Raw genomic sequence first — 12,147 nt, 5'->3', positions numbered from 1 at the left:
CATTTTTCATTAGTGCAGCGCTTTTTTGGAGCAGTGGTCTGTACAACTCTACAATAATGCCCATCAGCCAAAAAGTAAAACATACAATGGAGCCTAATTTATTACATTGGCAGTAGATCAGTACCTGGAATTAACAGAATGACAAACAGAGCCTCTTGTGTCAGCATCTTTCAGCAATGAGTGTGTCTTGTGACAGGCTAGGACTACTGTGAGATGAATATTTCACCCAGTGCTTTTGTGATACTCTAATGGATGTTGGTCTGCAGGCTTTTAGGTTGACAACATGAGGAGATAGTCCCAAGGAATTGGCAACAAAATGTGTACAGCATGTATATGTTCAAATTTTAATAGCAGGCAGACTGTTCGGTGGCAAACTCTTCATCAGCACTTGCATTATTAATTAGCTCCTAAACATAGCACTAGGTCCATCTCAGAGCCGTGGATTCTTCCCAAAGCAATCAGGGGAGAAAAAACACTGCAAAACAAGTGTTTAAAAAGGCATTTACAGTAATACCTCTATAGCTGCCTGCCTGTTATGTTACCTAGCATCCATGACAGCATAGCATGTAGCTTAGCTGGTGCATCTCGTTAAACACTGTGCTTTATGTTCAAATCTGCTACACTCCATTTGACACACATTTTGACACGCTTCTCTGTGTGTGCCAAGACCCCTACAAGGCACTGGCGGCATCTTAACAGCTTCTTTGCAAAAAAAAGGACTGATGAGTGGCATCCAAAGAAAACCGCACAAAGTTCAGCCTTCCGAACTGAAAAACAGAGGCTGCCAAAACGTACCCACACAATTGCACCTCACTTCTTCACACTGGCAGGGGAAAGAGGCTGGCATTTAGGTGATTTAAAGTGGTTCGAGGGCTATGCCATCCAAACAGAGGAGTGGGGTTTTGCGGGCACAGTAGAGAGACAGCGAGCAGAAGCGGGTGAGAGGAGGAGGAGGAGGAATGGGCATGTCCTGCAGCTGCCTGGCCCCTGGAACATCTGGCAGGCTAAGGAGGAGGAGGCCGGCCGCCGTAGGGCACACAGCTGGACCCAACCCCCCCCCCTCACCACCACCACAGTGGCTCTACCCGGGTCACCACAGACACATCAGCAGCGTACAGCCAGTGCTACTGTACACACATACACAAATCATACACAAACACACACACACGGACCATACAAACAAATATACACACACAAAGCCATACGCATACACACCCTCACACAAATCCTCAATTATGAAGATCCTCCTCATTCAGATCCTGAAGCACCCTTTATTCTTCTGTGTTTTTTTTTTCTTTTCTACCAGCCATCAGACAGCCTGCTCTCCTAACAGAGCCACATTCATTTACACTCATTTTTCATTGCAGACTGACTGCAAGACACAGCACACATGACTCCCCCTCAAACACCCATCACTTTGACACACTCTCGAGTCTACGCAGTATAGCTTACGTCTTCGGATCAATGACAGCTGATCTTGTACCTACAGCCGGCGGGGGCCCACTGAACTGTGAGAGGCTCAGCTCTGGATGTGCAGCCCTGCAGCTATCAAGCCTGAACAAAGAGACCCGGCACACTTTGATGACCTCACTCACTCTGTATTTTTAGCAATGTGCAGCTGCAGGGGGGGGGAGAGAAAAGTGATAAAAAGCCAACAAGACATGTAGTTTTGTTTGTGTAGCAAGCAGTGTATTCTAAAACCCACAAAACCCCTTTTGGTATGCAGCATGTCCTTGTGTGTGTGTGTGTGTGTGTTGTGTGATTGTGTGCTGTGTGTGTTTGGGTGCATCCATGCGAGTTTGTGCGCGGATACGGACACGGGATGCTATCCAACCCAGCGAGCAGCCAAGACTCATGGTCACACCACTCCCTTGCCCCTTCATCCAAAATTCATGAGACTGCTGCTGCAACTGATAGCCCTGGCCAGCCAGCATTAACCCCACAGTGCAGCCAGGCTTGGCCAGCTCACCATTACACCAAAACAAGCCAAGACCAACTATATGGAGAATCATACACAGCAACTTATGTGAAATTAATTACAAAGAATGTTATCATCCCAGTGACGGGTGTTTTGGCTTTGATGTCTGATAGCTCCAGCTTATTCATTAGAGAATCACCTAACAGATTGCCACGTTTCCAGACAAACAGATTTTCCGCCACATGTACGGGGACTTCATCCAAGAGTGAGTTTACAACGCACTCAGCGGGGAGTGCAAAATTGATGAGGACGGATTCGACTCCTGTGTGATGCTCCGTCTTCCGCACACAGACTTGGGTTTCATGGTCCTCATCCTCGTCACTGCAATTAGGCCCCTTTCAATCTGATTTCCCATGGACCACAGGAAATGACGCGCAATGAGTGGGCTTTTTTGTGCCATTAAATTTAAAATGCTATATAACTATTGGGTGCTTTAAAATTAATTACTGAGTTAAAGGGATATAAGTGATCAAGCATATTCAGAAAACTGTAATCCAGCATCAGGGTACAGACTCACTTTAAACACAACATCCAGTGATCAGATAGTTGTAAGTTGTAATGTGAACTAGGTTACACTGTAAACTAATACTTCAGTTACTGTTATTCACTGTGATTCACCAATTTGACAAACACAACAAGGGGCAGCCGTAGCCTACTTGTTAGCGCTTCGGACTTGTAACTGGAGGGTTGCCGCTTCGAACCTCGACCAGTAGGAACGGCTGATGTGCCCTTGAGCAAGGCACCTAACCCCGCACTGCTCCCCGAGCGCCGCTGTAGCAGGCAGCTCACTGCATCGGGATTAGTGTGTGCTTCACCTCACTCTGTGTTCACTGTGTACTGAATGTGTTTCACTAATTCACGGATTGGGATAAATGAAGAGACCAAATTTCCCCTCACGGGATCAAAAGAGTATATATAATTATACCATACTTATACAATGCTGTTTGATAATTATTGATTGTTATAACTGATATCCAAACAGTTTGTGCAAACAGACTCACTTTAAACACAACCAGACACACCAGGAATATATTTATCATGTATACAGACAGACCTTACTGCTCTGTAAATGACCCTAGGCAGATGGGTCAGGCCCTTGAGTCGTGGATCTGCTCGAGGTTTCTTCCTATATGTATCTCCATTTCTAGGGAGTTTTTCCTCGCCCCTGTTACTCATGGGCCCTCTCTGAATGTATACACTCTGTTAAGCGCCATGAGACATGTGTAATGTTTTGGCGCTCTAGAAGTGAAATTAAATTGAAATTGAATGGAAATATATTGTAAAAGCATGAAATGGTATGCATGGTAATCCATACAATATTAGGGGCAGAGATATTATGTTGCTTGAAAATTCAATTCCATTTTTATTCAGACTGCCACAGTGTCATCATGAGGTGCTTTCATTTTTCATTGGATTTTTTTATTCAAATTGAGAACATCCTGCTGTTACACTACAATGCAATATAATAACAATCTCTACCTATTGTGAGAAACAAGCACTCATTTAATCATATTTTAATCAATACCCCTCCTTAGCTATCAAGCTCATTTACAAACCCTGATGCGAGTGACACTGCACAGGCAAGAAAGGTGTGTGTGTGTGGGGGGGGGGGGGGGGGGGGGATTGGGAGGCACAACACACTGACGGACGGGCCCTCTAAGCCTGCTGGAGGTGTTTTCCAGCGCAGTCCGGGAGCTTAGCGAGGGTCATTAACGCGGCTTGTCAAATCACCATGCGACTTAGGAAGAGATAAGCAGACACAGAGGAGGTGAGGGAAGCTCTAACCTCAGATTCAATGGCCTCTGACTTGTGGCTCCAGCGTGTATCATCCCTCAGGTGTCCTGTCCAGACACCTCCGGCAGGGCAGGCAGCCCGAATGGGCTGGGGTGCCTCCAGAGAGCCATATCATTCCCATGCACTGCACATCCTTACTAACACACTCCTGTTCCTATCAGTCACCTGATTCCCGGTGATGTATTTCATGGAATACTAGTTCTGAGTCATGGCATTTTGATATGCTGTGTAAATAATGTTGGCCTACCTGAAATGTAAGTAGGAATAAATACGACTTTTATACAGTAGGCAAAAAGGCAAAAATATACAGACTACAACCAATACTGTCACTCACAAGCAATACAACTGCAACCAATCATTACTGTCACAACCAATACAACCACAACCAATACAACCAATACTGTGAGCTGAAATAATCCGCAGCTCAACACATTTCAAATAATCAATCAGTAGCAGTGTTCACTTCACTCTGACTGATGGGCAATCAAATGCTTGCCACATGACTCCATTGAGACAGTCCTTATGTAAAATTATGGAATAATTTGAGTGATGTCAATCCAAAACTAATTTCTATACATACACAAATGTATAATGAATTACTTACATAAATATAGTTTAAGTTCAGCAAGACCAATACATTACTTGGCTCCCCTTACTTGTACAATAAATATCTACTATGTCAAATCTGAAACTAAATCAATTTTACAAAGATATACACCAACGAATAACCACCATTTAGGAAAAAATGTCAATTTTACTACATGCCATATTTAATAGTGGAGCAATGCTGCAGCTGAAGTGTGAAATATAACATACAATCTAACAATTTTGTTTGGTATGTAACTGGGAGAACTGTGAACCTTAGATACAATTGTGCCTTTAAAAAATGATTTAATGGAAGTAAGCAGAGAGCACAGGGCCAAAAAAAAGGCATGTTTGAAAGTCCTTCTGTCATGTGTGCAACATTCAGCCTACAAGTTAAAGGTATTAAGATGTGCCGTGAAAAAGGTTAGGCCTATGTATGTTACGGCATTTCATTAATTTACTGATTTCTGAATTTAAAGAATGAGTGACATCAAGCTTGTATATGAAAGCTTATAGTTCCATACTTGGGCTCAGGTGATTGACTGACTGACTTGATGGGTACAATTACACTTGTTATTGGGATGGATAGCCTACAAACATATTTCACAATTTTGATGTACACATCATTTGCTTCTTCTTCGCAATTACCAACACCTACTCTAAGGCTTTCAGACATTAGCACAATGACTTGTGCTTTAATCCTTTAAGATGTCTGACAAATAACACACTCCGAAGAGCATAATCATTCAACATAAATTCAAACATGTAGCACTTTCACCTTTCAGACAAACCAGTGACAAGGGAAAAACCAGTCTCACGGCTCCCAGGGCTGCCTCTGTCCGTGTGCGGTTTAGGCTAACATACGTGCAGCCTCTATCGCATCCCATCTACACGGCATCTCTCCAGAACTGATTTAAGCTGCGCAGCCTTCATCCTTGGACTAAACCTTGCCTCTGCCTGCTCCGTGTTGAGCTCCTCAGCATCATCTTAAGCCAACACACAAATTAAACCTCCACTGCTCAAGGCTGCATTGAGGCAGAGCTTCTGCTAGAGGTAACTGGGGCAGTCCACCATAACACTCCCGCTTTGTTCACACATCCTAGCAAAATGCAGCTTAAACTGCACTGTAGGCCTATCTCTCAACACCACTACACACAGGCAGCGGTCCTCCTTAAACACTGAGGCAGGAAGGAATCTCAAGGCCACTGAGGAGGTGGGGAATGAATGAAAACAAAGACAGTGCACTCGACAGCACCTTTGTCACTTGGATCTCGGTTCCCATGACAACAAATCCCAACATCACTTATGAAACACTCCTAGCCAGCCACCCATCTAAAGCGAAGCAATATAAGGTAAACATTCCTAACGATCAAGAAATGAGGCATGCTTATCTACAGGTCTGTGCTTAAAGGTAGAAGGAAAATATTCCAGTATTCAACATCCTGGACTTTCCTTATTCCACACCCTTTTTATGTTTTCGGCAAAAAGAGAGAAAGTGAAAGATGAACAGAGAGAGAGAGAGAAAGATAGACAGAGAGAGGACTGGTAAGACGAACTCTATTTGCCTGATCAATTGTCAATATGGTTCAACTAATAACTTATTCATTGCTGACAGAAGTCAATCGAAGCCCCTATATCCTCTACATCTAGTCATGAAACAGAATGATACATTGGTCTAATGTCAACTAAATGTTTCAGAAGGACAACCTTATTTTTGTCAGCATGAATAACTTCGAGACTCGAAATATCATAGAAATGTCACAGAAAATCAAAACAACTGTCTGGAGAAATTAATAAACTAGAGATGCAACAATTAATCGATTAATCTGCCAATTATTTAGGTAATTGTTGTTGTTGTTGGTGTGTGTGTGTGTGTGTGTGTGTGTATGTATTTCTCTGCTACTAGATTATGTATGACACATCTTGAGGAAATCTCTGCCAGTCAACGAGAGGGTTTTCACCATAGATGTCTCAGTGGCCATCAGTCAAATTATACGAGTTGCCCTGTCGTTAGTAAAAACCAACTGTGATAACAATTAGCCTATTGACAGTCATTCAGTGTCCCTATGGTATAATTCTTCAAATGATTTGATTATAATTTCCATCGCCTATTATCAGATCAATTATTTGCAAATATTGCCAACAATCATGTATTTTTTCATTTATTTGTACAGTGTTTTTAACACACAAATAGCATTTGTGTTGCTGTGCAAATAAATGCAAATAAATATTTGCCATGCAGATAAAACATTGTGATCAAGTTGGGATGGGAGGAGGATTGGAGGGGGGGGGGGGGGTGTCTTATCCAGCTGCCTGTTACCTGCTCAACCCACTCCACCATTCCTTGAGTACATGCACCAGTGATTTGTATGCAGAGGGGCCATGACTGCCACACAAGCACCCCACAGTGCAGACTGACAAGATTCCTTTCACAGCAGTGTCACCATCCAGCCATGAACCTGAATGGGAGACCACTGCACTGCTTGATGAATGAGTAATAATTTGCATGACAACAAAGTTAACTTACAGTATCTCACACATGTTGATGCTGAAGTTCAAAATAAATAAAGGTTGGCACTACTACTACTGCTGCTCCTGCTATAGCCTTCTCCAATGCAATGCTATGGAGTTGGTTTAAGTATTCAAATGAACTAACCCACAGAGTAGTGTCGTTAATAAGACTGACTGTAGAGGGATCCTTGAAGCTGAAACATATATCCCATATCATGCTTTCCATAAGAGCTACTAGCACATTGATGGGCTCTGTGTCTGCAACAGTGAATACACAAATGTGGCATTAATGTTTCCCTAAAATTGTGCTACAAATGTATACAAACGTATTAGCATTAATATGAAAGAATGAATGTGAGGTTTCAAAGCAGATATGTGTGGCAAAATGTGGCATCCGAAAGGGATGGAGTCCACTGGATAATGGTATCAAGTCCAGTGAGCAGTCCATAACAGAATTGTTCGGGCATCCTTCTTTCACCATGTTTTTTCTTTGCAACAAACCAATGAGTCCTCACTGTTGAATATGTTATGCCATAGTCATACTCAAATAAGTTGGCTAGATGGGAACTTTCATTCTTAACAGTTAAGAACAGGACGCACAGTTGAGTGACACTGCCCTCATATTTTACAGTAAATCAACACCGGATCACACAATATATAATAGCATACCAAATGTAAAAACTCAGAATAAATGTTTATGTTAATGGTAGGCTACGTCATGGGAGGTTAATTGTAGGCCTACTCTACAGTGAGGCTAGCATTTTCTAATGAAAGAGACTGGGAACATCATGTACCAGACTTGCATGGTCTAGCCTAATTAAAAATAAATTGCAGAACAATAACATAGATAGTTGTGGTACAATCTCGCCGACATGAAGCACAAATGAAAACCTCACCGACTATGTTTCAAAGAAGAGAGTAGTAAGCCCTTCAATCTATCTGTAATAGCTCTGCGCACCACGCGAACGATGAAATTGAAAGGTGCATGGTCTAGCGAGTCCACTGCAATTGTGACAAAGAAAAGAAAAGCAAAGGGATGCTCTACTGTAGCATCACACATGCCATGTCTGCAATGTATGCACAGACCTTGATAATTCGACAGACTGACCAAAGAGTTGCATATTTTCTGTTTTTACAACAACGATCAACCTACTATAGGCTATATCCTAGAATCTAAAACATTAAAAAAATTCAGACTGCAGGTTCGTTCAATACGAGATAGCCTACTCTACCTACTGAAATGTGAATCAAAATGGCAGTCAGCATTTCTCAAATAATAGAGTCGAAAAAGACCATAACAAAGCGTTACACACATATTACATTAGTTAAAACAGGCAGCAATATTTGCTTATGGCTATTCTTACCTCGTGATAACAAGCGAGCCAGGGCACCAATTCAATTCTTATGGATGCATTTCTTTGTTGGTGTTCAGCAGACTATCAAAATAATACCAGACTGTCAGTTCAGCCAAAAAGCGTAAAGGACAGAAAAACGCATAGATTGTGCAGTATAAAGCTACATAATATCAACGCGATAAAGCAATGCGATACCGTTATTTCCAACTGATAATGGTATCGGTAAATTCATTTTTTGTGTAGCCTTGCTTGCGCACGCATCAAAACGTCTTGGAAAATATCAGACAGTTGAAATGGATCCTTCATTTTTTTAAATAAACAGATATTTATCCTACCAACAACTATATTTTTTAGACTAACTATGCATTTGTCCGCGATTTCCAAATAGGCATTACATATTTGCTCCTAAGCTAGATATGAGCGTGGATATGAGGACAAATAAAACAGCCACTGGAGGCAGGTTTTTTTCCCCTTCTTTCTAGTACGGAGAGTCGGAAGGTTCAAACGTCATCAGAGTAGCCGATTTCACTGCAAGCCAGCTACTGTTACCAGTTTAAATCCAAAAATAAAATGATCAGGTCAATTCAAGGGGAGAAAAATGTTTGTTGTATGGCATTCAACGTCACACCAGTCAGTCAGTCAGTCAGTCAGACAGTGTTGCATGTTTTTAATTGTTGCTGCTTTGAAACTAAGCTTTAGGACACTATCATGATGTGACTTATGCTGTGTGGTTAGATAGCCTAAGAGGCCCTGTCCTGCATCATTAAGACAAAAACACACACATTGCATTAGAGGCATCGTTAAATCATTAAATCGGAATACCAACGTTGTTGTTGTGTAGCTGGGCAAAATAGAGATACAAATTAATTATAGAGATCAAATTAAAACTCAAAACGTGAACTGTTTTGCGTAAAGAAAGAAAAAAATATTTTTACACAAATTCCATAGCCTACTTTTTACAAGACCCATCAAATAGCCTACAAATTGCAAAATTATATCTTGTATTTTGAATATGTTAAATATATGTTAGAAAACTCAGAGCCTCTAAAGGATGAGCTTGGTCAGACTCTAATGTAAGGAATGTTGTATTGTCTAGGTGGCTGTAGAAGGGCAAGATCTTCTGTTTAAGTCCATATGAAGGACCCCGATTTCAGACGCTCACTACCCAAACCATGGTGATGAATAATAGAAGGAGGAAAACCTAGTTTAGTCTGACTTGGAACATTTCAAATTGCACAATGAACACACTAAATAAATGTGCACGTGTGTATTCCTTTGGACAATCATGTGGGTTTACAACCTGCCACAAAAGCTTGTTCTCTGCTGCCACCTAGTGACAAATTTGAGACATTGATGGTATTCAAGGTTGGTAACTGCAAGTTGAATTTTGCAAGCCTACACATTCACTCAAATTCAAACCTCAGATTGTTCAGGTAAGAGGAGGTAGTGAACTGCTCTCTCCGTCCTTCAACATCCAGAGCAAAAGTGCCCTAAAATACTCACTACTCTGTGTGTATGTGTGTATGTATATGTGTATGTGTATGTGTATGTGTATGTGTGTGTGTGTGTGTGTGTGTGTGACCATGATACCGGTAGCCTACTCACAAATGGGTTAAATTCAGGGTCCGCATCTCTATCTGGGTTACACGTTCCAGTGCTATTTAACAAGTATCAGGATGCAGGAGTGCCAAACAAGGGCATAACCCTGGCCTTACAAGGGGAGGAGAGAAATAGTGTTGCCATTTCAAAGCTGTGGAAGAGGGAGAAGGCCATTTTTGCATATTTGAATGTGCCAACTGACTGCTGGCAACTGATTTCTGGAACGTTGAGTAAGGGCTGTAATAAATGACACTATTGCATCAAATAGTGGAAAGCACATGACAAAATTGAAAAACAAAATGTCTCCGAGGAATCCAGAGTAGTGTTACAGACATGGTTGACTATAAACATAATTATTCCTTAACAAAGTATTTTCAAAGGCCATTCCCAAGAATGAGCATACACTGATGCACAATTGTCACACAGGCATGTGTCAGGTTATACTCCAAGCCTTGTCAAGAAATTACTTTCTGACCATGATCATGCAGTACAAATAATCAAATATAAATTTTCAATCATTTCATTTTCTCAGACCACAGTAGCCTATTGCTAAAATGCAATGGTCTGCTAATATTCTCCTGTGTTAAGACTTTACATATGACATACTGAATAGACTGGATTAAACACATCTCAGAAATAAATGTGTGAACATGGTGATATTAAAATCCTACTATGTCCACCATAAAGCAGTCCACCGAGCTGCTGATTTGTGCCAGTGCTCTCCAGACTGTCAGCAAGGCTACTGGCTTGGTCTGTTCAATGTCTGAGTGCTTTTCACGTAATTGTTGCCCATGGATATTTTCAGCTGGTTACATTTAACCAATGGATTAACATAACTGAAGCATTTTCGATGTGTAAGGCACTTCTTACATGGAAAATGTTATATGCTATATAAACAAACAATTACTATGCATTACTGCAGCAACGCTATTGGTTGTAGACTGTGGCTGATAAGAAAGCATGAATATCAAAGACTCTCAGCGCTACACACCATTATAGAAAATAACATGGATCTTAATTTTTTACATTTTTTATTTTGTTCAAGGACAATTAGGGAACCAAGAGGATTCAATTTTACACATCAAAACAATCGGTTCACCACATCCACAAAGCATACAGCCACATTTGAAAGAAAAAAAAGGTGCGAGGCCGATCTTCTGTTCCTGGAGAGAATTATGATCTACTTCAACTAAGATCACCAAAGATGGTATTGGAGATCCTTCACACCATTAGGATGATCACGAAAGTGGAGGGATTGCCTATAGCCATAACCACCATCCCCTACTTCAGAAGGTTTGTGAAAGCTCCTGTTTGGGTTTTAATGGCTGCCATGAGCACATTGAGTTTTACTATGTAGGACAATAATGGAATGTCTCAAAAAGAAAAAAAAAAAACAGACAAGCACATACACATGGTAGAAAGTGTCATTTACAGGGTCTAGTTTGAAAATGATAAAATCAACAAATCATTCTATTCTTGTGGGCTAACATGATTAAAGAAGAAAAAGTGATTTTTGACACATACCAGTGCTTCTTCCCAACATGTACATTTGAGAGGGCAAAGACATCATTGATACATATCCACAAGGAGAGCAAATGTCTTTCAACATGTTTTTTGGCAAAAGTGCCAAAAAAGTCAGTCATCACATCAGAAACTAACAAAAAAAATCCTGACAGAAAATACAAAATGAAACAGAAGGCAAACTGGTCGACTGTTTGAGCCTACTCTGCTGTGTAAAAGTTTGGGACAGATGATTCATAAGTGCTGTGAATCACAGCAGAACATCCCTGACGCGATTAGGACCAGGACCAAGAGCCAAACTCTGCAAGTGCCACAGAAGAACAGAGATGGCAGACAGGGGATGGGAGGGCAGTGTATGTGATCTGGCAGCAGAACCAATTTGATCTCAGGCTGGCTGTGTAAGTAACCATAAGGAACTGAGAATATTAAGGTGAAGGGGGGGGGGGGGGGGGTTGAGAACTGGAATGGTAGACACTGCCATGCTTCCAAAATAAAATAAATATGTGCCCTTTGTGTATGTGTGTATATGTATGTGTGAAATATATATATATACATATACATACACATACACATACACACACATACATATATACACATATATACACTCACACACAATATACACACCCAGACTCACACAATAGATCACAATATCTTCTAGTTTTTTTTAACCAACCAGTAACTGAAGAGTGCCACCAAATGTGAGGCCAGCACAGACACCAAAGACTGATCAACCTTAACAATGCAAACCTTTCAGAGAAACAGCCTCTTTCAAAACAGATAATTTGAAATCAAATGGTTCTGAAA

At 41.1% G+C, this 12,147-nt stretch overlaps 1 protein-coding gene across 2 annotated transcripts in view; it reads right to left on the bottom strand.

Annotated features, from left to right (window-relative positions):
* Window positions 1-8,684, bottom strand: part of b4galt2 (UDP-Gal:betaGlcNAc beta 1,4- galactosyltransferase, polypeptide 2) — an 81,767-nt gene extending 73,083 nt beyond the window's left edge. Inside the window, exons 1-2 of one of the 2 annotated variants that reach the window (XM_042090911.1) lie at window positions 8,419-8,684; window positions 8,233-8,304 (exon numbers count right to left, since the gene is read on the bottom strand). The gene's annotated coding sequence lies outside the window, so the exon portion shown is untranslated. Of the gene's footprint in view, window positions 1-8,232 lie in introns of both variants that reach the window. The other variant, XM_042090902.1, reaches the window with a different exon arrangement.
* Window positions 8,685-12,147: the final 3,463 nt, after the last annotated feature.

Source organism: Alosa sapidissima, chromosome 1 (genome assembly GCF_018492685.1).
Source record: "Alosa sapidissima isolate fAloSap1 chromosome 1, fAloSap1.pri, whole genome shotgun sequence".
NCBI lineage: Eukaryota > Metazoa > Chordata > Actinopteri > Clupeiformes > Clupeidae > Alosa > Alosa sapidissima.
Note: the sequence above shows the minus strand (reverse complement) of the source record. Positions and strands in the feature narration are given on the sequence as shown.